The 26217-nt window shown below is 32.7% G+C and overlaps 1 pseudogene; it reads right to left on the reverse strand.

Moving 5' to 3' along the window:
• Positions 1-26217, reverse strand: part of LOC139889564 (uncharacterized) — a 141016-nt pseudogene that overhangs the window by 17982 nt on the left and 96817 nt on the right.

The raw sequence follows: 26217 nt of genomic DNA on the forward strand, positions 1-26217 counted from the left end.
CATATCTTCTAAATTCGGCTTTTTATCATCGGTTTGTTGTGGTGGTTTGTTTTGAAAATTAGGTCTTTGCTGATTGTAATTATTATTGGATACTTGTTGATTGCTAGGACCTTGTTGGTTGTTGTATGGAATATTTCGGTTACAATTCTGGTTTTGATTGTAAATTGGTCTTGGCGGTTGATAATTATTCTGATAATTATTTCCAGGCCTTTGGTTTATGTATGAAATATTCTCTCTTTGTTCCATTGTTAATTCAATACTGAGACAATCTTTTGTCAAATGTGGTCCTCCACACTGCTCACAACTAATTCGTATTGAGTGAATATCTTTAGTCATCTTTTCCATTCGTCTCTCGACAGCATCTATCTTTGCGGAAATGGAATCTAAGTCATGGCTAGAATCGGCTCTAGCTGCTTTAGATGATCTAATGATATCTTTTTCTTGGTGCCACTCATGTGAGTGGGAAGCAGTGTTATCAATAATTTTGTAAGCATCAGTTTCGGTTTTTTTCATAATAGAACCACCAGCTGCTATATCTATGTCTTTCCTTGTAGTGATGTCGCATCCTTGGTAGAATATTTGTACTATTTGACAGGTATCTAAACCATGTTGCTGACATCCTCTTAATAACTTTCCAAATCTTGTCCACACCTCATATAGAGTTTCATTCGGCTTCTGTGTGAACGTAACAATTTCTGCTTGAAGTCTTACGGCTTTAGATGCCGGAAAGAATTGTTTAAGAAATTTTTCAACTAAAACGTCCCATGTATCGATCGCCCCTTCAGGTAACGATTCCAACCAATCTTTGGCTTCTCCCTTTAAAGTCCAGGGAAATAACATGAGATATATCTGTTCATCCTCCACTTCTCGGATTTTAAATAGTGTGCAGATCCTATTAAAGGTACGTAAATGTTCATTTGGATCTTCCTTCAGCGCACCACTAAATTGGCATTGATTAGTCACCATGTGTAGAATTTGTCCTTTGATTTCATAATCTGGCGCATTAATGTCTGGATGAGTAATTGCGTGACCTTGGCCAGTGCGTTTAGCTCTCATTCGGTCTTCCATACTTAAAGGTTCCAGATTCTCCATAATTGAATTTGTTGAATCGGAATCACTAGAGGATTCTGATTTAATGGTTCGTTCCTCAACAATCTCTGTTTGAATGATTGGTGGTTCCGGAGGAAAGTTTAGTGGTTCAGGATCTACGAATCGTTCCTGAATATTCTCCGGATTCTCAATTGTGAGGTCGGGTTCAAAAAATGGATTATCGGAAATTTGAACTGGAGTACTTGGTCGACTGGATGACGATTCTAAAGAAAAATCAACGGTGGTAATATTTGCTAAATGTCTTGATCTAGTTAAAGGTGGTGAACGTACAAAAGGTGGTGAACGTCTTGCTCGGTGCATTCACTGAATATCCTATTAGTTTTAAAAAGGAAAGAAAAATTATAATAAGTTATCCAATCAATAGACTTTTCTGATTTTGCCCACGTTTCGAATAGCCAAAAGATGCAGCAGAGGGGCAGGATTCGTTTGGTCTCAATATAATTGAGGACTGTTTGGCTCCAATAACCCGGTCCACGTACAAATCCAACTATTACTACGAACCAGAAAATTTTGATGTCTATCAATTTAACCACTTAAAATAAATTTTCATAATTTTAAGAAATTTAGATAAGAAGTAGAATAAAAATCTATGTCCTAAAACTAGAATAGCGAGAAATAAGAAAGAAAAAGAGTTCGTCGAAAAAAGGTCGAAAAAGAAAAATGGTTGAAAAATAAAAGGTGACGGAAAAATAAAAGAAACTTATAAAACTTAAAAACACTTGACTAACCTAACCTTATTACTACAACTAACTTAAAATTATAATCGCAAATTGAGATTACTAATTGGAATGATAATTGATACATAGGAAAAAGTCGTCTAAAAATATGAAAGCTTACAGGAAAAACTAAATCCCAAATGGAAATAACTTAAAAAGAAACTAAAACTTAAAAAGGCGTCGCAAAATTCTAAAGTACCTAAATCTTAGTCTAAAGAAAAAGCACTTAAGGAATTCTACGGCAAAGCCTAAAAATCTAGAAATAAAAATAACTATGGCAAAAACTAAGTTTAAAACTAAATATGAGCGAAAAATACAAATATTACGCTAAAACAATTAAAAAGGGACAAAATATAAAAATATACAAAAAGTTGTAAAAAAATACAATTTTTATAAAAATATTATTTTTATATTATTTATTTATTAAAACTATTAATTTTAAACTTTAAATAAACTAATTAAACTAAATAATACAAATAATAAATAAAACTAAATTAATTAATTTAATATAAATAACCTAATTAGGTTTTAAAGTTAATAATAATAATAAATACCCCGTATTAAATGCAGATTAGGGCTTATGGTCAGCTGTGTCAGACGGCTCCGCGAGTCGCGGTACTCGAAGCTGCAAACCCCGCGAGTCGCGGGGTTCCAAAATTCAACTCTGGTACAGTTCAAAATTTGACGCGTTTTTTTTTTTATTTTTTATTTTCTGTTTTTATATTTTCTGTTTATATCAAAATATTTGTATAATAAAAACTTATATTTAAAAACTTAAATAAAAATAGAACTACTTTATAATTTTAAAAATTTCTTAAAAATAGATTTATAAATTTTTTTTTTTTTCGGTTTTTTATATTTATAAAATATATTTATAAAATAAATTAAATAAAACTTATATTTTTACAAACTAAAGAAACTTTATAAAACTTAAATATTTATCAAACTCCTAAAAATATTTATATTTTTGTTTTTCTTATTATATTTTCGAATATTTAAAACGTATTTTTATAAAAACGAATTTTAATAAAAGTAAACTAAAAATCTTTTTTTTTATATTAGCGTTGCGTTACACAAGATATTAAACAAGATATACCACAAGTATTTTAGCAAGATATACCTCATCCAGTCATGACATTTTCTGATATGCACTTGGAAGATTTGCAGCCGAACCTGAGATTTGACAGACTTTGGATAGATTATCCAAAATACCAAAGGGGTTTGCATACTCTTCATTCTAAAGTTGTTGAGGTACCTAGGGTCATAGAATGGGGACCATTAGAAGCTGTAGAATTGGCCGGGCTAATTAGGGAATTACTTGCACAGAGGTATGGTAATTCTACTTTTAATGACTGTGTACGTTTATTCACCATGCGTAGACCTGTATATAAAGTATGGTGTGAAGAATTTTTGTGTAGTATAGAATTAAATGATCGGGTAGCTAGTTTAACCGATCGATCTTTTATTAGATTTTTGTTAGGAGGTTCGATGCGCCACATGTCTTTACTAGACATGGCTCAGGCTTTACGTATATATACGCCTGAGGAGTTAGCATCTGCCGATTGTAGAGGGTTGATACTAAATGGTAGAAAAATAGATGAAAATTTTGATACACATGGTGTATGGAGTCAAATGACAAGCCATCACCGATTCAAAGGGGGAAATTACTCTTATTTGGATATAGATAGAGCTGAATTAAGAGTGATTCATAGGTTTTTAGCTAATTCGATTACACAAAGAGGTAAGAACAAGGAAAAGGTAAATGAACAGGATTTGTTTTACCATATGTGTATTCGAGACCCACAAAGCGCTGTAAGTATACCTTATTGTGTGGGTTATTATTTATCCGCTATGGTTAGGGGGATGAGACCGCATAGCATAATAGGAGGTGGTATTTTTATTACTTTGATTGCTGAATATCTCGGTGTGGATATAAGTCGGGGGGGATTATTAGTAGAAGAACCAGAACCCCGCGATACAATAGGTTTAAATGTATACCATGGTGCGAAAGTTTTGAAGAGGCGAAATAACGCCGCAATACAATACCATGGTAGACATCCACAGGTTGAGAGAAACCAACAGCAAGGTAATGTAGGAGGGGGAAATGAAATGCAAGAAATGCAAAGGTTTATAGCTTCACAGGAGTACGAAAATGCTAGACAGAGAGCATTTGAAGATTGGCAAGTTCATCAAAACCAAATCATAGCTCATTGCCAACATATAGGTAGAAACTATATTCCTACTCCAAAACTCATATTCCCTCCCTGGTCTATAGAGATGCAACCACCGTATCCTACGTATAACCCTGCCGAAGCATTTTATAGCACCTATGGTTATGCATGGAACCCCTATTGGTATCAGTATCATCCCTAGTCTACTTAGTTTTTTTTTTATTTTGTAATTTGTAATGTTGATACGTTTAATACTTATGTTAATATTGTATTAGTTTTTATAATTTTCTAACTTTTATTCTTAGATTTTAATAATTTTTGAATGTGGGGTAATATACCAAACTTCAAAAATATGTATATATGTTTGCAGTTTATCTTATGTACACAATAGGGTAAAACAACGCATTTTCAAAGACTGGCATTAAGTTCAGCAAAAGCAACTAATTTTGAGGACAAGATGCAAAATATATGTGAAATAACAACAAGACGGAATGAACAAATGATGTGCACCATTTATCATTCAGCAAACAAACGCCAATATATTTGAAAACTTTGGTAAAATTTAATCATTTTCACACAAATCACCCTCAATAATTTAAATTGTTACTGATTTCTTGCAAATGAGGGCATTGCAAGATCTTAAGTGTGGGAAGGGGTAAAATTCTTTCGGATTTTAAAATTTTTACTTTATACACTTGGTTACCATTAGAAATACTAGTAAAGTAGTAGTTGTATTAGAATCTAGTGCTCTCTGATAATAAAGAACAGCCCTAGTCTTATATACTGACTACCTAATTCTAGTAAAATTTTTCAAAAGTTTCAATTAAATGAACTCAAAATCATGTTTATACATATTTATGAACGATAAAACTAGGTTTTAACACCGAAATTATTGTTACCTCAGAAAGGACATAAATTGAGAAACAAACTAAAATGTTAAAATTCATTTAAAATGGAATAGAGGACGATAAAAAGGAAAATAAAAGCCAAGTGTGGGAAAATTTACCAAGTTATCTTAAACATATGTCACATATATCTGTAACAAATAACTGAAAATACTTTTGCTTTGGACTAAACTAAACTGTTTTACCTGATTTACTGTAAGGAAGATGGATCTACACGATGAATCAATTCCATCATTAAAAGGAAGTAAAGTCTTCCGAAAAAGACACGCGCTTCTTGATTTAGGTCAAGAAGTTGTCGTCCAGACCAGCTGTAGGTTGACGAAAAATCTAGAAAAGTCATCTCTAAAATCAGCAGGAAATCCACGGACCTCAGCATTAAACAGGGTCGCCAAGTGTTCAGATTTATCCTAACCATGAGAAGGATTTATCTCGTAAAATGGGGGGGTACCATGCAAATTAGCTGGATAAGACTAATGAATCTGATCCCCAGAAAGGATAATCTCCTTAAAAGATCAAAAATCAGCTTTTAAGCCTGATATTACTCAATCCTTGAGATTGACCTTAAAGATTGAGAATTACAAACTCATGGAATTCAATGATATCTAAACTCGAGCTTGAACGAGAAAATATTTTGATCAAAATTACAAACCGATTTGTTTTCTGAAAACCCTATTTTCAATGCGTTCATTACCATTGAACGTAAAATCCTAGGAATTCACCTGGAATTCATTAGGTCACCTGAACTAAATCGGGTGTCAACCGTAAGAACGGTGGTTGCATAGTGGTCAAAGACAGGACCTTGTGCCAGACCGAAAAATCATAAGGGTGAGCTTTACTATTGCTCCTACCAAGGATAGTAATTGCGTCCGACACGTTATAGACCATAATTAAAAGCATGTCAGGGGACATTGCCTTAACAGTTGCTTGTTCAACGCTTTCCTTTACAACCGGACGGTAGTTTACCGAAAGGTAATATACGGGACAAGTAAACTGGACGTGTTGCTTTCCAAATACAAGGTTAGCAAGTGGGTGACACAAAACCGCAAGTTTTGAGCTAAAATTTTCAAATCTGAAACCCACCAAACCCACATAAATATTTTGCAAACACCGGTAAAGGGTTATTCCGGAAAACTTATCTAGGGTAAAAACTCGATTTAATTTTCAAAAGATCAAATGTTTTCATAAAGATCCAATTTCCTTAATGGATCTAAATTTTTATAGTCATGTGGGACTATAAACCATATCGTTACTACCATTGTTTATACCGCCGTATAGAAATCACTAATGTACAAAGTGTGAAGAATAAAGAAGTGATTCTAGTATTTCAAGACGATATTGCTTGAGGACAAGCATCGCTCAAGTGTGGGAATATTTGATAATGCTAAAAACGAACATATATTTCATAGCATTATTCCTCAAGAAAGACAAGCTTTTAGTTGCAATTGTTCTATTTACAAGTGATATTCGTTTAAATAATAAAAGGTGAAGACAAAAGATAGATTCGACGAATTGAAGACGCAAACGACCAAAAAGCTCAAAAGTACAAAATACAATCAAAGAGGTTCCAATTATTGATAAGAAACGTCTCAAAATTACAAAAGTACAAGATTCAAAACGCAAAGTACAAGATATTAAATTGTACGCAAGGACGTTCGAAAATCTGGAACCAGGACCAGAGTCAACTCTCAACGCTCGACGCAACGGACTAAAAATTACAAGTCAACTATGTACATAAATATAATATAATATTTAAATAATTCTTATAATTATTTATATATTATATAAATAAAATAAACCGTCGGCAAGAAAGACTCCAAAATGGAGTGAGCTGTATTTACAAACTCCGCGACTCGCGGAGTTTGAAGGCAAAAAGGGCCGCGAGTCGCGAAGTATACCTGAACTCAATTCCCTATAAAGCCAACCGAATTCTGATCATTTTTACACACCCATATATCCATCTCTCTATCTATATACGTAATATTTATATTTATAATTTATATTTTAATTTTAATTTTAATTATAATTCTAATAATAAGGGTATGTTAGCGAATATTGTAAGGGTGTAAGTCAAAATTCTGTCCGTGTAACGCTACGCTATTTTTAATCATTGTAAGTTATGTTCAATCTTTTTAATTTAATGTCTCGTAGCTAAGTTATTATTATGCTTATTTAAAACGAAGTAATCATGATGTTAGGCTAATTACTAAAATTGGGTAATTGGGCTTTGTACCATAATTGGGATTTGGACAAAAGAACGACACTTGTGGAAATTAGACTATGGTCTATTAATGGGCTTTATATCTGTTTAACTAAATGATAGTTTGTTAATGTTAATATAAAGATTTACAATTGGGCGTCCCTATAAATTACCATATACACTCGATCGGACACGATGGGCGGGGTATTTATATGTACGAATAATCGTTCATTTAACCGAACACGGGAATGGATTAATAGCCACTAGAATAATTAAAACATGGGTGAAATTATGTACAAGGACACTTGATATAATTGATAACAAAATATTAAAACCTTGGGTTACACTCAGTCGACATCCTGGTGTAATTATTAAACAAAGTATTAAAATCTTGTTACAGTTTAAGTCCCCAATTAGTTGGAATATTTAACTTCGGGTATAAGGATAATTTGACGAGGATACTCGCACTTTATATTTATGACTGATGGACTGTTATGGACAAAAACCAGACGGACATATTAAATAATCCAGGACAAAGGACAATTAACCCATGGGCATAAAACTAAAATCAACACGTCAACCATCATGATTACAGAAGTTTAAATAAGCATAATTCTTTTATTTCATATTTAATTTCCTTTAATTTATATTTAATTGCACTTCTAATTATCGCATTTTTATTGTTATTTTATTTAATTGCACTTTTAATTATCGTACTTTTTAATTATCGCAAGTTTATTTTATCGCATTTTTATTAATCGCAATTTCATTATCGTTATTTACTTTACACTTTAAATTAAGTCTTGTATTTATTTATTATTTTACATTTGGTTTTAACTGCGACTAAAGTTTTAAAATCGACAAACCGGTCATTAAATGGTAAAAACCCCCCTTTATAATAATAATATTACTTATATATATATTTGTATTTTTATAAAAGTAAACTAATATAGCGTTAAGCTTTGTTTGAAGATTTTCCCTGTGGAACGAACCGGACTTACTAAAAACTACACTACTGTACGATTATGTACACTGCCTATAAGTGTTGTAGCAAGGTTTAAGTATATCCATTCTCTAAATAAATAAATATCTTGTGTAAAATTGTATCGTATTTAATAGTATTTCTTGTAAAATTTAATAGCTATTTTACGTATAGATATAGAGAGGATGGATATATGTTATGAAAAATGATCAGAATTCGGTTGGCTTTATAGGGAATTGAGTTCAGGTATACTCCGTGACTCGCGGCCCTTTTTGCCTTCAAACTCCGCGAGTCGCGGAGTTTGTAAATACAGCTCACTCCATTTTGGAGTCTTTCTTGCCGACGGTTTATTTTATTTATATAATATATAAATAATTATAAGAATTATTTAAATATTATATTATATTTATGTGCATAGTTGACTTGTAATTTTTAGTCCGTTACGTCGAGCGTTGAGAGTTGACTCTGGTCCTGGTTCCGGATTTTCAAACGTCCTTGCATACAATTTAATATCTTGTACTTTGCGTTTTGAATCTTGTACTCTTGTAATTTCGAGACGTTTCTTATCAATAATTGGAACCTCTTTGATTGTGTTTTGTACTTTTGAGCTTTTTGGTCGTTTGTGTCTTCAATTCATCGAATCTGTCTTTTGTCTTCACCTTTTATTATTTAAACGAATATCACTTGTAAATAGAACAATTGCAACTAAAAGCTTGTCTTTCTTGAGGAATAATGCTATGAAATATATGTTCGTTTTTAGCATTATCAAATATTCCCACACTTAAGCGTTGCTTGTCCTCAAGCAATATCGTCTTGAAATACTAGAATCACTTCTTTATTCTTCACACTTTGTACATCAGTGATTTCTATACGGCGGTATAAACAATGGTAGTAACGATATGGTTTTACAGTCCCACATGACTATAAAAATTTAGATCCATTAAGGAAATTGGATCTTTATGAAAACATTTGATCTTTTGAAAATTAAATCTAGTTTTTACAGTAGATAAGTTTTCCGGAATAACCCTTCACCGGTGTTTGCAAAATATATTTGTGGGTTTGGTGGGTTTCAGATTTGAAAATTTTAGCTCAAAACTTATGGTTTTGTGTCACCCACTTGCTAACCTTGTATTTGGAAAGCAACACATCCAGTTTACTTGTCCCGTATATTACCTTTCGGTAAACTACCGTCCGGTTGTAAAGGAAAGCGTTGAATAAGCAACTGTTAAGGCAATGTCCCCTGACATGCTTTTAATTATAGTCTATAACGTGTCGAACGTAATTACTATCCGTGGTAGGAGCAATAGTAAAGCTCACCCTTATAATTTTTCGGTCTGGCACAAGGTCCTGTCTTTGACCACTATGCAACCACCGTTCTTACAGTTGACACCCGATTTGGTTCAGGTGACCTAATGAATTCCAGGTGAATTCCTAGGATTTTACGTTCAATGATAATGAACGCATTGAAAATAGGGTTTTTAGAAAACAAATCGGTTTGTAATTTTGATCAAAATATTTTCTCGTTCAAGCTCGAGTTTAGATATCATTGAATTCCATGAGTTTGTAATTCTCAATCTTTAAGGTCAATCTCAAGGATTGAGTAATATCAGGCTTAAAAGCTGATTTTTGATCCTTTAAGGAGATTATCCTTTCTGGGGATCTGATTCATTAGTCTTATCCAGCTAATTTGCATGGTGCCCCCCCATTTTACGAGATAAATCCTTCTCATGGTTAGGATAAATCTGACCACTTGGTGACCCTGTTTAATGCCGAGGTCCGTGGATTTCCTGCTGATTTTAGTGATGACTTTTGTAGATTTTTCGTCAACCTACAGCTGGTCTGGACGACAACTTCCTGACTTAAATCAAGAAGCGCGTGTCTTTTTCGGAAGACTTTACTTCCTTTTAATGATGGAATTGATTCATCGTGTAGATCCATCTTTCTTACAGTAAATCAGGTAAAACTTTTTAGTTTAGTCCAAAGCAAAAGTATTTTCAGTTATTTGTACAAAAATATGTGATATATGTTTTGAATAACTTGGAGAATTTTCCCACACTTGGCTTTTATTTTCCTTTTTATTGTCCTCTATTCCATTTTAAATTAATTTTAACATTTTGGTTTGTTTCTCAATTTATGTCCTTTCTGAGGTAACAATAATTTCGGTGTTAAAACCTAGTTTTATCGTTCATAAATATGTATAAACATGATTTTGAGTTCATTTAATTGAAAATTTTGAAAAATTTTACTAGAATTGGGTAGTCAGTATATAAGACTAGGGCTGTTCTTTATTATCAGAGAGCACTAGATTCTAATACAACTACTACTTTACTAGTATTTCTAATGGTAACCAAGTGTTTAAGATAAAAATTTTAAAATCCGAAAGAATTTAACCCCTTCCCACACTTAAGATCTTGCAATGCCCTCATTTGCAAGAAATCAGTAACAATTTAAATTATTGAGGGTGATTTGTGTGAAAATGATTAAATTTTACCAAAGTTTCCAAATATATTGGCATTTGTTTACTGAATGATAAATGGTGCACATCATTTGTTCATTCCGTCTTGTTGTTATTTCACATATATATTGCATCTTGTCGTCAAAATTAGTTGCTTTTGCTGAACTTAATGCCAGTCTTTGAAAATGCGTTGTTTTACCCTGTTGTGTACATAAGATAAACTGCAAACATATATACCCACATTCAAAAATTATTAAAATCTAAGAATAAAAGTTAGAAAATTATAAAAACTATTACAATATTAACATAAGTATTAAACGTATCAACATTACAAATTACAAAATAAATAAAACTAAGTAGACTAGGGATGATACTGATACCAATAGGGGTTCCATGCATAACCATAGGTGCTATAAAATGCTTCGGCAGGGTTATACGTAGGATACGGTGGTTGCATCTCTATAGACCAGGGAGGGAATATGGGTTTTGGAGTAGGAATATAGTTTCTACCTATATGTTGGCAATGAGCTATGATTTGGTTTTGATGAACTTGCCAATCTTCAAATGCTCTCTGTCTAGCATTTTCGTACTCCTGTGAAGCTATAAACCTTTGCATTTCTTGCATTTCATTTCCCCCCTCCTACATTACCTTGCTGTTGGTTTCTCTCAACCTGTGGATGTCTACCATGGTATTGTACTGCGGCGTTATTTCGCCTCTTCAAAACTTTCGCACCATAGTATACATTTAAACCTATTGTATCGCGGGGTTCTGGTTCTTCGACTAATAATCCCCCCCGACTTATATCCACACCGAGATATTCAGCAATCAAAGTAATAAAAATACCACCTCCTATTATGCTATGCGGTCTCATCCCCCTAACCATAGCTGATAAATAATAACCCACACAATAAGGTATACTTACAGCGCTTTGTGGGTCTCGAATACACATATGATAAAACAAATCCTGTTCATTTACCTTTTCCTTGTTCTTACCTCTTTGTGTAATCGAATTAGCTAAAAACCTATGAATCACTCTTAATTCAGCTCTATCTATATCCAAATAAGAGTAATTTCCCCCTTTGAATCGGTGATGGCTTGTCATTTGACTCCATACACCATGTGTATCAAAATTTTCATCTATCTTTCTACCATTTAGTATCAACCCTCTACAATCGGCAGATGCTAACTCCTCAGGCGTATATATACGTAAAGCCTGAGCCATGTCTAGTAAAGACATGTGGCGCATCGAACCTCCTAACAAAAATCTAATAAAAGATCGATCGGTTAAACTAGCTACCCGATCATTTAATTCTATACTACAAAAAAATTCTTCACACCATACTTTATATACATGTCTACGCATGGTGAATAAACGTACCCAGTCATTAAAAGTAGAATTACCATACCTCTGTGCAAGTAATTCCCTAATTGGCCCGGCCAATTCTACAGCTTCTAATGGTCCCCATTCTATGACCCTAGGTACCTCAACAACTTTAGAATGAAGAGTATGCAAACCCCTTTGGTATTTTGGATAATCTATCCAAAGTCTGTCAAATCTCAGGTTCGGGTGCAAATCTTCCAAGTGCATATCAGAAAATGTCATGACTGGATGAGGTATATCTTGCTTGTAGTAGCTATCCACCTCCTGTTGTTCCGCATTCTCAGCAGGAGCATTGCGAGCTTGGGATGAAGATTCACCCCTTTCAGTCTGCAAAACACATCAAACACAATTTTTGTGCATCCAAATATGCGTTAGTGTCAGCAAAATCATCAATCAAAATAATTACAATGACATGATCAATTTATATCAAACTTAAGCTCATTTTCACATTTTTATCAAATCTACACTTTTTCAAATAAGCATTTACGAAAATGTTCACCAAGTTCATAAGCATTCAACTCAAATAACATGTCAAAATAATCATTACTAGCAATTAAACAAGTTTCAAATGGCATTATCTCTCAAAAATCAAGTTCATGAATTTTAGACTTGAAAAAGTCCACTTTAATTCTCAAAATCATGTTTAGGCTCAAAGTTTGGATCATTTACCTACCTAAACATGTTACACTACTTAATTTAACAACAACTCATGACAAAAATCGGTCATAACCTGTTTATATCAAAAAGCCCCAAATTTGCTCAAGAACACAAACCCTAGATTACTCAAAATTTGAAGTTTAAGGCTTCTAATCATGTTAAATAGCATCAATCTAGGTTATACAAGCATAATACATAAACAATTTAAGCATAATTACACTAAAAAGCATCAAAATCAAATTGGGGAAAAAATTGCTCAAGAACACTAATTTTCGGATTAAATGGTGTTTAGGTGCAGAAATTTACCGTTTTTCTTGATTAATTCCTTGATAGCATCCTTCTCAACATGATTTTAGTAAAAGATTTGATGATTAACGGTTAAAAATTGTGATTTTGGGGGTGTTTTTGCGTATTTTTTCAGAGTATTTTCGCAGTGTTTTCTGTTTTTGTGGTGTGGACTGATCAGTTCTGCGTTTATATTTTTTTTCTGTATTTTGGTCCTCCCGCGAGTCGCGGGGTTTAAACCTTCAAACTCCGCGAGTCGCGGAGTTTGTTATTTTTTTTTTAACATCTTATACTAATTAAAACAATTAAGTAATTAATTTTAAAATTTTGTTTCCCTTGTTATTTAGGACGAAGTCGTTTCGGATCGATGTCCTAGTCCGTCCTTCGAAAAAATTTTAAAATTTGTCTTTTTGTAGCGATTGTTTTAAAAGCTAAGATTTTTGGGGTTTTTAATGTTTTTGGCATACTTTAATTCAATAAGTTTAAAAAAATAATGATAATAAAAGTTCTCGTCCCTCCCTCGGGTAAAGAAATTTCGGTTCAACGACCTAGTCTTCAACTTACGACGAATTTTAAAAATCATATTTTTAACTTAATGAGATAAAGTAAATTTTTGTTTTTAAATTCACACAATTTAAATATAAAATTCAAAATTAATATTAAAAATTCACACCAAACTTTAAAATTTGAAATGCATAAAATTAAAAATTCATATTTTAAAAATTAAAAATTCACACCAAACTTAATTTAAAAATTCATATTATAAATTCACACCAAACTTATATTAATTTTTCAAATATTTACAATTTTAAATATATTGTTTTTACAAAGTTTACAATATTAATTTAAGATTTAAATATTAATTTTAAAAACATGGTAAAAATAAAATTAAAAATCTTTTTTCGCTTTTTATCCCACTTTAATCAATCAAATATTATCAAAAATATGCGCCCCTTTTTTCGGTAAAGTAATTTCGGTTCCAAGATCTAATTTAACTCATGACGAATTTTTGAAATATTTTGGGTTGATTGATTAAAGATATTTATACCTTAAGAATAAACGTTAAATTTCGCAGTGATGTAATAAATTTTTGAATGATATCAATAATTTCGGTCGCCAAACCTAATTTTATTCAATACCAATTTAATACTTTATAGCGAACAAATTAGCGTTTATTATCAAAAGGTTAAAAATAAAAATAAAAATAAAGACTGTACAGACTTACCTGTGAGATAGTATTCTTAGTTATATGATCTATCCCATTCATAAGATAGTCGTTTAATTGGTTTTCCATAGCTACATAGGCGTAACCTCGAGCATTCAGTGTCTTTTCTTCTAAACATATGAACGGTCCGTCTCTGCATAAAGTAATAAATTCGGTATTTAAATAGGTTTGATTATTTGAACATTTACCTCCATGTGACCATTTTCCGCATTTGTGACATCTTTCTAGGTGTCGTGCTCTTCTTTTTGCTGCGGATTTTGATTTTCCTTTACCAAATTGTAACTTATTATCTTCGCATCTGGATTCTTTTCTAACTCCGTCCATTCTTTCTCTGATTACTGATACTATTTCACTCGAAAGTGTGTCATTATTATGTTTAGTGATCAAAGCGTGTAGCATTAGACCATGGTTTAGTTCACAGGCAGTCTTCATTTCCTAAAAAAAATAAAAATTCAGAATGGGGGGAGAAGACTAGTTCTTTAGGGTCTGCTAGGGAAAGACCATTCGGGTTCCATTTTCGAGAACTACACAAAAACAGACAATCTAACTCTAACAGAAATACATATTATCCTTTAAAGACTTGATTCTCCCCACACTTAGTTAGCTGTGGTGTCGAAATTGTGATTAACTTCGTTGTCAACTTTCATCGGACTATCTATGTAGTGTTTAACTCTGTGACCATTAACTTTAAATTCAATCTCATTTGAATTTATCAATTCTACTATTCTGTATGGGAAAACTCTTTTGACTATGAATGGTCCAGACCATCTTGATTTCAATTTTCCAGGAAATAGCTTGAATCGTGAATTGAAAAGAAGAACTCTGTCTCCTTCTTTAAATTCTTTTAAACTTCTGATTCTTTTATCATGCCATTTCTTCGTTCTCTCTTTATAGATTAACGAATTTTCGTATGCTTCATGTCTTAATTCTTCTAATTCATTTAGTTGACTTAATCGTAGACGTCCGGCTTCATGTAAATCAAGATTACATGTCTTCAAAGCCCAAAATGCTTTGTGTTCAATTTCTACTGGAAGATGACATGCTTTTCCATAAACAAGTCTAAAAGGTGTGGTTCCAATTGGAGTTTTGTAGGCTGTTCTAAAAGCCCAGAGTGCATCCTCCAATTTAATGGACCATTCCTTCGGATTTGATCCTACGGTTTTCTCTAGAATACGTTTTAAAGCTCGGTTGGTATTTTCAACTTGTCCACTTGTTTGTGGATGATATGCGGTGGAGATTTTATGAGTTACTCCATATCTTTTAAGAACTTTCTCAAGTTGATTATTACAGAAATGAGTACCCCGATCACTTATTAAAGCTTTCGGTGTTCCAAACCTTGCAAAAAGACGTTTTAAAAAGTTGACTACAACTCGTGCATCGTTAGTTGGGAGAGCTTGTGCTTCTGCCCATTTAGATACATAATCAATGGCTACGAGTATATATAGATTATTATGAGATTTTGGAAATGGACCCATAAAGTCAATACCCCAAATGTCAAATACTTCACATACTTGGATGACATTTTGTGGCATTTCATCACGTTGACTTATTTTTCCGGCCCTTTGACAAGCATCACAGGATTTGCAAAGAAGGTGTGCGTCTTTGTAAATTGTAGGCCAATAGAATCCAGCATCATAAACTTTTCTTGCTGTTAGTTGAGGCCCATAATGCCCTCCTGTTGGTCCTGTGTGACAATGGTTTAATATTTTACTAGCTTCATCTCCAAATACACATCGGCGTATTATTCCATCGGGACAACTTTTAAACAGATGTGGATCTTTCCAAAAATAGTGTTTTATATCACTGAAGAATTTCTTTCGTTTTTGGTACGATAATCCTTTTTCAAGGAATCCACAAAATAAGTAGTTTGCATAGTCTGCAAACCATGGGATTTCATTATAATCTATCTTCAATAGATATTCATTAGGAAAGTTGTCTTGTATGGCCGATTCATTTAGAACTTCTAATTCGGGATTTTCAAGACGAGAAAGATGATCAGCGGCGAGATTTTCTGCTCCTCTTTTATCTCGGATTTCAATATCAAACTCTTGTAAGAGTAAGATCCAACGGATTAATCGTGGTTTAGCATCTTGTTTCGAAAATAGGTATCTAAGAGCAGAATCGTCGGTATAGACCACCGTTTTTGCTAGAACGAGATATGATCGAAATTTGTCAAAAGCAAAGACAATAGCAAGGAGTTCTTTTTCAGTAGTTGTATAGTTCGTTTGTGCTCCTTGTAACGTCTTACTAGCATAATATATAGGTTGAAATCGTTTTTCAATCCTTTGTCCTAAAACGGATCCCATTGCAAAATCACTTGCATCGCACATTAGTTCAAATGGTAGATTCCAATTTGGTGTTATCATGATCGGCGCATTAGTGAGTTTCTCTTTAAGAATATTAAAAGATTTGATACACTCATCTGAAAAGATGAATGGAGCATCCTTTTCTAGGAGTTTATTCATAGGAGTGGCAATTTTAGAAAAAATCTTTTATGAAACGTCGGTAAAAACCGGCATGCCCTAGAAAACTCCTAAATCCTCTAACATTGGTGGGATGTGGAAGTTTAGCAATTACATCTACTTTAGCTCTATCCACTTCAATTCCTTCTTTTGAAATTTTATGTCCAAGAACGATGCCTTCTTTAACCATGAAATGGCATTTCTCCCAATTAAGTACTAGATTTGATTGTTCGCATCTAATAAGCATTCGTTCAAGATTAGCTAGACATGTTTCAAATGTATCACCGAAGACCGAAAAGTCATCCATGAAAACTTCCATGCATTCTTCTATCATGTCGTGAAAAATCACCATCATACACCTTTGAAAGGTTGCAGGGGCGTTGCAAAGTCCAAATGGCATGCGTTTGTAAGAAAAAGTACCATAAGGGCATGTGAATGTGGTTTTCTCTTGGTCCTCGGGTGCTATTGGAATTTGAAAATATCCGGAAAATCCATCTAGAAAACAATAGTAACTATTTCCGGCTAATCTTTCTAATATTTGATCAATGAAAGGTAAGGGAAAGTGATCTTTTCTGGTGGAGTCATTTAATTTTCTATAATCAATACATACACGCCATCCTGTTACAGTCCTAGTAGGAATAAGCTCATTTTTCTCATTTGTAATGACAGTCATGCCACCCTTCTTAGGCACGCAATGAACTGGGCTTACCCATGGACTATCAGAGATTGGATAAATTAGACCTGCATCTAGCAGTTTAATAATCTCTTTCTTAACTACATCTTGCATATTAGGATTTAGTCTTCGTTGGCGTTGCACATACGTTTTATGACCTTCTTCCATAAGGATTTTATGTGTGCAATACGAAGGACTTATTCCTTTAATATCATGAATCTTCCATGCAATGGCTGGTTTATGAGCTTTCAACACAGAAATGAGTTGTGATTTCTCATTTTCAGTAAGAGAAGACGATATTATTACAGGTAATTCAGATTCACCATGTAAATAAGCGTATTCCAAATGGTTTGGAAGTGGCTTTAACTCTAATTTCGGAGGTTCTTCTATCGATGATTTGTATCGATATCTGTCTTCTTCTTTTAGCATTTGAATTTCTTATGTTGTTGGTTCATATCCATTAGCTATAAGTGTAGCTAACATTTCAGCTTCATCAATTGGTTCATTACCTTCTCCTAAAGAACATTCTCCTGTTCCTTGTAATTCTGGAAATTCTTCTAACAATTCTGCATGTCCATCTATAGTTTGAATATAATAACATGTATCATCTGCAGATTGTGGTTGTTGCATTGCTCTATCAACTGAAAAGGTAACACTCTCATCCTCTATACTTAGGGTCAATTTCTTACCGAACACGTCTATCATTGCTTTAGCCGTGTTTAAGAATGGTCTTCCTAATATGAGAGGAACTTGAGAATCTTCTTCCATGTCCAGAACAACAAAATCTACTGGAAATACTAAAGCACCAACTTTAACTAGCATGTTCTCCATTATCCCTCTAGGATATTTTATTGATCTATCGGCTAGTTGTATGCTTATTCTGGTTGGTTTCAATTCTCCAAGGTCTAGTTTAGCGTATAGTGAATACGGCATTAGATTTATACTAGCACCTAAATCTGCCAATGCTTCTATTGAACTAAGACTACCCAGAAAACATGGAATTGTGAAACTTCCTGGATCAGATAGTTTCTCTGGTATCTTATTCAACAGCACTGCTGAACAATTAGCATTCATGGTAACAGTCGAGAGATCTTCCATTTTCTTTCTATTTGAGATTAGATCTTTCAAGAATTTAGCATATCTAGGCATTCCTGAAATCACATCAATGAAAGGAAGATTTACATTTATCTGTTTAAACATATCCAAGAATTTGGATTGCTCGGCTTCAAGTTTCTCTTTCTTCATTTTACTCGGGTAAGGAAGTGGTGGTTGGTATGGTTTAACATAAGGTTTAGCCTTAACTGTGTTATCTTCATTAACCTTTTCAACTACCGGTTCTTTTTCCTTATCTTGATCAGGTTGTGGTTCTTGTGGAGTAGGAATAGCTTCATCAGAAGTTACATGTATTTCAGGTGGTTTAAGTGTTGTACCAATTCTTGTGGTAATGGCTTTAGCTGTTTCATTCCGGGGGTTAGCATTTGTATCACTAGGTAGACTTCCCGGTTTTCTTTCACCTATTAACCTTGCTAGGTTACTTACTTCTTGTTCCAGATTTTGAATAGAAGCTTATTGATTTCTAAATGCTTGAGCATTTTGTTCATTGGTTTGTTTCTAAGATGTGAAAAACTGCGTTTGAGTTTCAACTAGCTTCGTCATCATATCTTCTAAATTCGGCTTTTTATCATCGGTTTGTTGTGGTGGTTTGTTTTAAAAATTAGGTCTTTGCTGATTGTAATTATTATTGGATACTTGTTGATTGCATGGACCTTGTTGGTTGTTGTATGGAATATTTCGGTTATAATTCTGGTTTTGATTGTAAATTGGTCTTGGCGGTTGATAATTATTCTGATAATTATTTCCAGGCCTTTGGTTTATGTATGAAATATTCTCTCTTTGTTCCATTGTTAATTCAATACTGAGACAATCTTTTGTCAAATGTGGTCCTCCACACTGCTCACAACTAATTCGTATTGAGTGAATATCTTTAGTCATCTTTTCCATTCGTCTCTCGACAGCATCTATCTTTGCGGAAATGGAATCTAAGTCATGGCTAGAATCGGCTCTAGCTGCTTTAGATGATTTAACGATATCTTTTTCTTGGTGCCACTCATGTGAGTGGGAAGCAGTGTTATCAATAATTTTGTAAGCATCAGTTTCGGTTTTTTTCATAATAGAACCACCAGCTGCTATATCTATGTCTTTCCTTGTAGTGATGTCGCATCCTTGGTAGAATATTTGTACTATTTGACAGGTATCTAAACCATGTTGCGGACATCCTCTTAATAACTTTCCAAATCTTGTCCACGCCTCATATAGAGTTTCATTCGGCTTCTGTGTGAACGTAACAATTTCTGCTTGAAGTCTTACGGCTTTAGATGCCGGAAAGAATTGTTTAAGAAATTTTTCAACTAAAACGTCCCATGTATCGATCACCCCTTCAGGTAACGATTCCAACCAATCTTTGGCTTCTCCCTTTAAAGTCCAAGGAAATAACATGAGATATATCTGTTCATCCTCCACTTCTCGGATTTTAAATAGTGTGCAGATCCTATTAAAGGTACGTAAATGTTCATTTGGATCTTCCTTCGGCGCACCACTAAATTGGCATTGATTAGTCACCATGTGTAGAATTTGTCCTTTGATTTCATAATCTGGCGCATTAATGTCTGGATGAGTAATTGCGTGACCTTGGCCAGTGCGTTTAGCTCTCATTCGGTCTTCCATACTTAAAGGTTCCAGATTCTCCATAATTGAATTTGTTGAATCGGAATCACTAGAGGATTCTGATTTAATGGTTCGTTTCTCAACAATCTCTGTTTGAATGATTGGTGGTTCCGGAGGAAAGTTTAGTGGTTCAGGATCTACGAATCGTTCCTGAATATTCTCCGGATTCTCAATTGTGAGGTCGGGTTCAAAAAATGGATTATCGGAAATTTGAACTGGAGTACTTGGTCGACTGGATGACGATTCTAAAGAAAAATCAACGGTGGTAATATTTGTTAAATGTCTTGATCTAGTTACAGGTGGTGAACGTACAAAAGGTGGTGAACGTCTTGCTCGGTGCATTCACTGAATATCCTATTAGTTTTAAAAAGGAAAGAAAAATTATAATAAGTTATCCAATCAATAGACTTTTCTGATTTTGCCCACGTTTCGAATAGCCAAAAGATGCAGCAGAGGGGCAGGATTCGTTTGGTCTCAATATAATTGAGGACTGTTTGGCTCCAATAACCCGGTCCACGTACAAATCCAACTATTACTACGAATCAGAAAATTTTGATGTCTATCAATTTAACCACTTAAAATAAATTTTCGTAATTTTAAGAAATTTAGATAAGAAGTAGAATAAAAATCTATGTCCTAAAACTAGAATAGCGAGAAATAAGAAAGAAAAAGAGTTCGTCGGAAAAAGGTCGAAAAAGAAAAATGGTTGAAAAATAAAAGGTGACGGAAAAATAAAAGAAACTTATAAAACTTAAAAACACTTGACTAACCTAACCTTATTACTACAACTAACTTAAAATTATAATCGCAAATTGAGATTACTAATTGGAATGATAATTGATACATAGGAAAAAGTCGTCTAAAAATATGAAAGCTTACAGGAAAAACTAAATCCCAAATGGAAATAACTTAAAAAGAAACTAAAACTTAAAAAGGCGTCGCAAAATTCTAAAGTACCTAAATCTTAGTCTAAAGAAAAAGCACTTAAGGAATTCTACGGCAAAGCCTAAAAATCTAGAAATAAAAATAACTATGGCAAAAACTAAGTTTAAAACTAAATATGAGCGAAAAATACAAATATTACGCTAAAACAATTAAAAAGGGACAAAATATAAAAATATACAAAAAGTTGTAAAAAAATACAATTTTTATAAAAATATTATTTTTATATTATTTATTTATTAAAACTATTAATTTTAAACTTTAAATAAACTAATTAAACTAAATAATACAAATAATAAATAAAACTAAATTAATTAATTTAATATAAATAACCTAATTAGGTTTTAAAGTTAATAATAATAATAAATACCCCGTATTAAATGCAGATTAGGGCTTATGGTCAGCTGTGTCAGACGGCTCCGCGAGTCGCGGTACTCGAAGCTGCAAACCCCGCGAGTCGCGGGGTTCCAAAATTCAACTCTGGTACAGTTCAAAATTTGACGCATTTTTTTTCTTTCTGTTTTTATATTTTCTGTTTATATCAAAATATTTGTATAATAAAAACTTATATTTAAAAACTTAAATAAAAATAGAACTACTTTATAATTTTAAAAATATCTTAAAAATAGATTTATAATTTTTTTTTTTTCGGTTTTTTATATTTATAAAATATATTTATAAAATAAATTAAATAAAACTTATATTTTTACAAACTAAAGAAACTTTATAAAACTTAAATATTTATCAAACTCCTAAAAATATTTATATTTTTGTTTTTCTTTTTATATTTTCGAATATTTAAAACGTATTTTTATAAAAACGAATTTTAATAAAAGTAAACTAAAAATCTTTTTTTTTTTATATTAGCGTTGCGCTTCCGGCTTTTAAGCGAATCCCCGGCAGTGGCGCCAAAAATACTTGATGTGTCGCGAGGTGTATATAAAATAGCTATTAAATTTTACAAGAAATACTATTAAATATGATACAATTTTACACAAGATATTTATTTATTTAGAGAATGGATATACTTAAACCTTGCTACAACACTTATAGGCAGTGTACCTAATCGTACAGTAGTGTAGTTTTTAGTAAGTCCGGTTCGTTTCACAGGGAAAATCTTTAAACAAAGCTTAACGCTATATTAGTTTACTTTTATAAAAATACAAATATATATATAAGTAATATTATTATTATAAAGGGGGGTTTTTACCGTTTAATGACCGGTTTGTCGATTTTAAAACTTTAGTCGTAGGTAAAACCAAATGTAAAATATTAAAAATAAATACAAGACTTAAATTAAAGCGTAAAGTAAATAACGATAATGAAATTACGAATAATAAAAGTGCGATAAAATAAACTTGCGATAATTAAAAAGTACGATAATTAAAAGTGCAATTAAATACAATAACAATAAAAATGCGATAATTAGAAGTGCAATTAAATATAAAATAAAGGAAATTAAATATGAAATAAAAGAATTATGCTTATTTAAACTTCCGTAATCATGATGTTTGACGTGTTGATTTTAGTTTTATGCCCATGGGTTAATTGTCCTTTGTCCTGGATTATTTAATATGTCCGTCTGGTTTTTGTCCATAACAGTCCATCAGTCATAAATATAAAGTGCGAGTGTCCTCGTCAAATTATTCTTATACCCGAAGTTAAATATTCCAACTAATTGGGGACTTAAACTGTAACAAGATTTTAATACTTTGTTTAATAACTACACCAGGATGTCGACTGAGTGTAACCCAAGGTTTTAATATTTTGTTATCAATTATACCAAGTGTCCTTGTACATAATTTCACCCCTGTTTTAATTATTCTAGTGGATATTAATCCATTCCCGTGTCCGGTTAAATGAACGATTATTCGTACATATAAATACCCCGCCCATCGTGTTCGATTGAGTGTATATGGTAATTTATAGGGACGCCCAATTGTAAATCTTTATATTAACATTAACAAACTATCATTTAGTTAAACAAATATAAAGCCCATTAATAGCTCATAGTCTAATTTCCACAAGTGTCGTTCTTTTGTCCAAACCCCAATTATGGTACAAAGCCCAATTACCCAATTTTAGTAATTAGCCCAACATCATGATTACTTCGGATTAAATAAGCATAATAATAACTTAGCTACGAGACATTAAATTAAAAAGGTTGAACATAACTTACAATGATTAAAAATAGCGTAGCGTTACACGGACAGAATTTCGACTTACACCCTTACAATATTCGCTAACATACCCTTATTATTAGGATTAAAATTAAAATTAAAATTAAAATTAAAATATAAATATAAATATTTACGTATATATATAGAGAGGATGGATATATGTTATGAAAAATGATCAGAATTCGGTTGGCTTTATAGGGAATTGAGTTCAGGTATACTCCGCGACTCGCGGCCCTTTTTGCCTTCAAACTCCGCGAGTCGCGGAGTTTGTAAATACAGCTCACTCCATTTTGGAGTCTTTCTTGCCGACGGTTTATTTTATTTATATAATATATAAATAATTATAAGAATTATTTAAATATTATATTATATTTATGTGCATAGTTGACTTGTAATTTTTAGTCCGTTGCGTCGAGCGTTGAGAGTTGACTCTGGTCCCGGTTCCGAATTTTCGAACGTCCTTGCGTACAATTTAATATCTTGTACTTTGCGTTTTGAATCTTGTACTCTTGTAATTTCGAGACGTTTCTTATCAATAATTGGAACCTCTTTGATTGTCTTTTGTACTTTTGAGCTTTTTGGTCGTTTGTGTCTTCAATTCGTCGAATCTGTCTTTTGTCTTCACCTTTTATTATTTAAACGAATATCATTTGTAAATAGAACAATTGCAACTAAAAGCTTGTCTTTCTTGAGGAATAATGCTATGAAATATATGTTCGTTTTTAGCATTATCAAATATTCCCACACTTAAGCGTTGCTTGTCCTCAAGCAATATCGTCTTGAAATACTAGAATCACTTCTTTATTCTTCACACTTTGTACATCAATGATTTCTATACGGCGGTATAAACAATGGTAGTAACGATATGGTTTACAGTCCCACATGACTATAAAAATTTAGATCCATTAAGGAAATTGGATCTTTATGAAAACATTTGATCTTTTGAAAATTAAATCTAGTTTTTACCCTAGATAAGTTTTCCGGAATAACCCTTCACCGGTGTTTGCAAAATATTTTTGTGGGTTTGGTGGGTTTTAGATTTGAAAATTTTAGCTCAAAACTAATGGTTTTGTGTCACCCACTTGCTAACCTTGTATTTGGAAAGCAACACATCCAGTTTACTTGTCCCGTATATTACCTTTCGGTAAACTACAGTCCGGTTGTAAAGGAAAGCGTTGAACAAGCAACTGTTAAGGAAATGTCCCCTGACATGCTTTTAATTATGGTCTATAACGTGTCGGACGCAATTACTATCCTTGGTAGGAGCAATAGTAAAGCTCACCCTTATAATTTTTCGGTCTGGCACAAGGTCCTGTCTTTGACCACTATGCAACCACCGTTCTTACGGTTGACACCCGATTTGGTTCAGATGACCTAATGAATTCCAGGTGAATTCCTAGGATTTTACGTTCAATGGTAATGAACGCATTGAAAATAGGGTTTTCAGAAAACAAATCGGTTTGTAATTTTGATCAAAATATTTTCTCGTTCAAACTCGAGTTTAGATATGATAATGCTAAAACCGAACATATATTTCATAGCATTATTCCTCAAGAAAGACAAGCTTTTAGTTGCAATTGTTCTATTTACAGGTGATATTCGTTTAAATAATAAAAGGTGAAGACAAAAGACAGATTCGACGAATTGAAGACGCAAACGACCAAAAAGCTCAAAAGTACAAAATACAATCCAAGAGGTTCCAATTATTGATAAAAAACGTCTCGAAATTACAAGAGTACAAGATTCAAAAAGCAAAGTACAAGATATTAAATTGTACGCAAGGACGTTCGAAAATCTGGAACCGGGACCAGAGTCAACTCTCAACGCTCGACGCAACGGACTAAAAATTACAAGTCAACTATGCACATAAATATAATATTTAAATAATTCTTATAATTATTTAATATATTATATTATTTATAAAACCGTCGGCAGAAGAAAACAACCAAATATGAGCCTCCCCAGCTGGCCATGCGATCGCATGGCCTGGAAGGCATAAATCCATGCGATCGCATGAGCCCCAGTTCCAGCCCACATGCCTATAAAAATCGAGCTTTGGTGCACCAAAAATATCCATCTATCTTTCTCTTCTCTCCATATATACGTAATATATTTATAATTTATATTTTAATTTTAATTTTAATTATAATTCTAATAATAAGGGTATGTTAGCGAATGTTGTAGGGTGTAAGTCGAAATTCTGTCCGTGTAACGCTACGCTATTTTTAATCATTGTAAGTTATGTTCAACCTTTTTAATTTAATGTCTCGTAGCTAAGTTATTATTATGCTTATTTAAAACGAAGTAATCATGATGTTGGGCTAATTACTAAAATTGGGTAATTGGGCTTTGTACCATAATTGGGGTTTGGACAAAAGAATGACACTTGTGGAATTTAGACTATGGGCTATTAATGGGCTTTATATTTGTTTAACTAAATGATAGTTTGTTAATGTTAATATAAAGATTTACAATTGGGTGTCCCTATAAGTTACCATATACACTCGATCGGACACGATGGGCGGGGTATTTATATGTACGAATAATCGTTCATTTAACCGGACACGGGAATGGATTAATAGCCACTAGAATAATTAAAATAGGGGTGAAATTATGTACAAGGACACTTGGTATAATTGATAACAAAATATTAAAACCTTGGGTTACACTCAGTCGACATCCTGGTGTAATTATTAAACAAAGTATTAAAATCTTGTTACAGTTTAAGTCCCCAATTAGTTGGAATATTTAACTTCAGGTATAAGGATAATTTGACGAGGACACTCGCACTTTATATTTATGACTGATGGACTGTTATGGACAAAAACCAGACAGACATATTAAATAATCCAGGACAAAGGACAATTAACCCATGGGCATAAAACTAAAATCAACACGTCAAACATCATGATTACGGAAGTTTAAATAAGCATAATTCTTTTATTTCATATTTAATTTCCTTTATTTTATATTTAATTGCACTTCTAATTATCGAATTTTTATTGTTATTGTATTTAATTGCACTTTTAATTATCGTACTTTTTAATTATCGCAAGTTTATTTTATCGCATTTTTATTAATCGCAATTTCATTATCGTTATTTACTTTACGCTTTAATTTAAGTCTTGTATTTATTTTTTTATTTTACATT

The sequence above is a fragment of the Rutidosis leptorrhynchoides genome, chromosome 2 (assembly GCF_046630445.1).
Source record: "Rutidosis leptorrhynchoides isolate AG116_Rl617_1_P2 chromosome 2, CSIRO_AGI_Rlap_v1, whole genome shotgun sequence".
Classification (NCBI taxonomy): domain Eukaryota; kingdom Viridiplantae; phylum Streptophyta; class Magnoliopsida; order Asterales; family Asteraceae; genus Rutidosis; species Rutidosis leptorrhynchoides.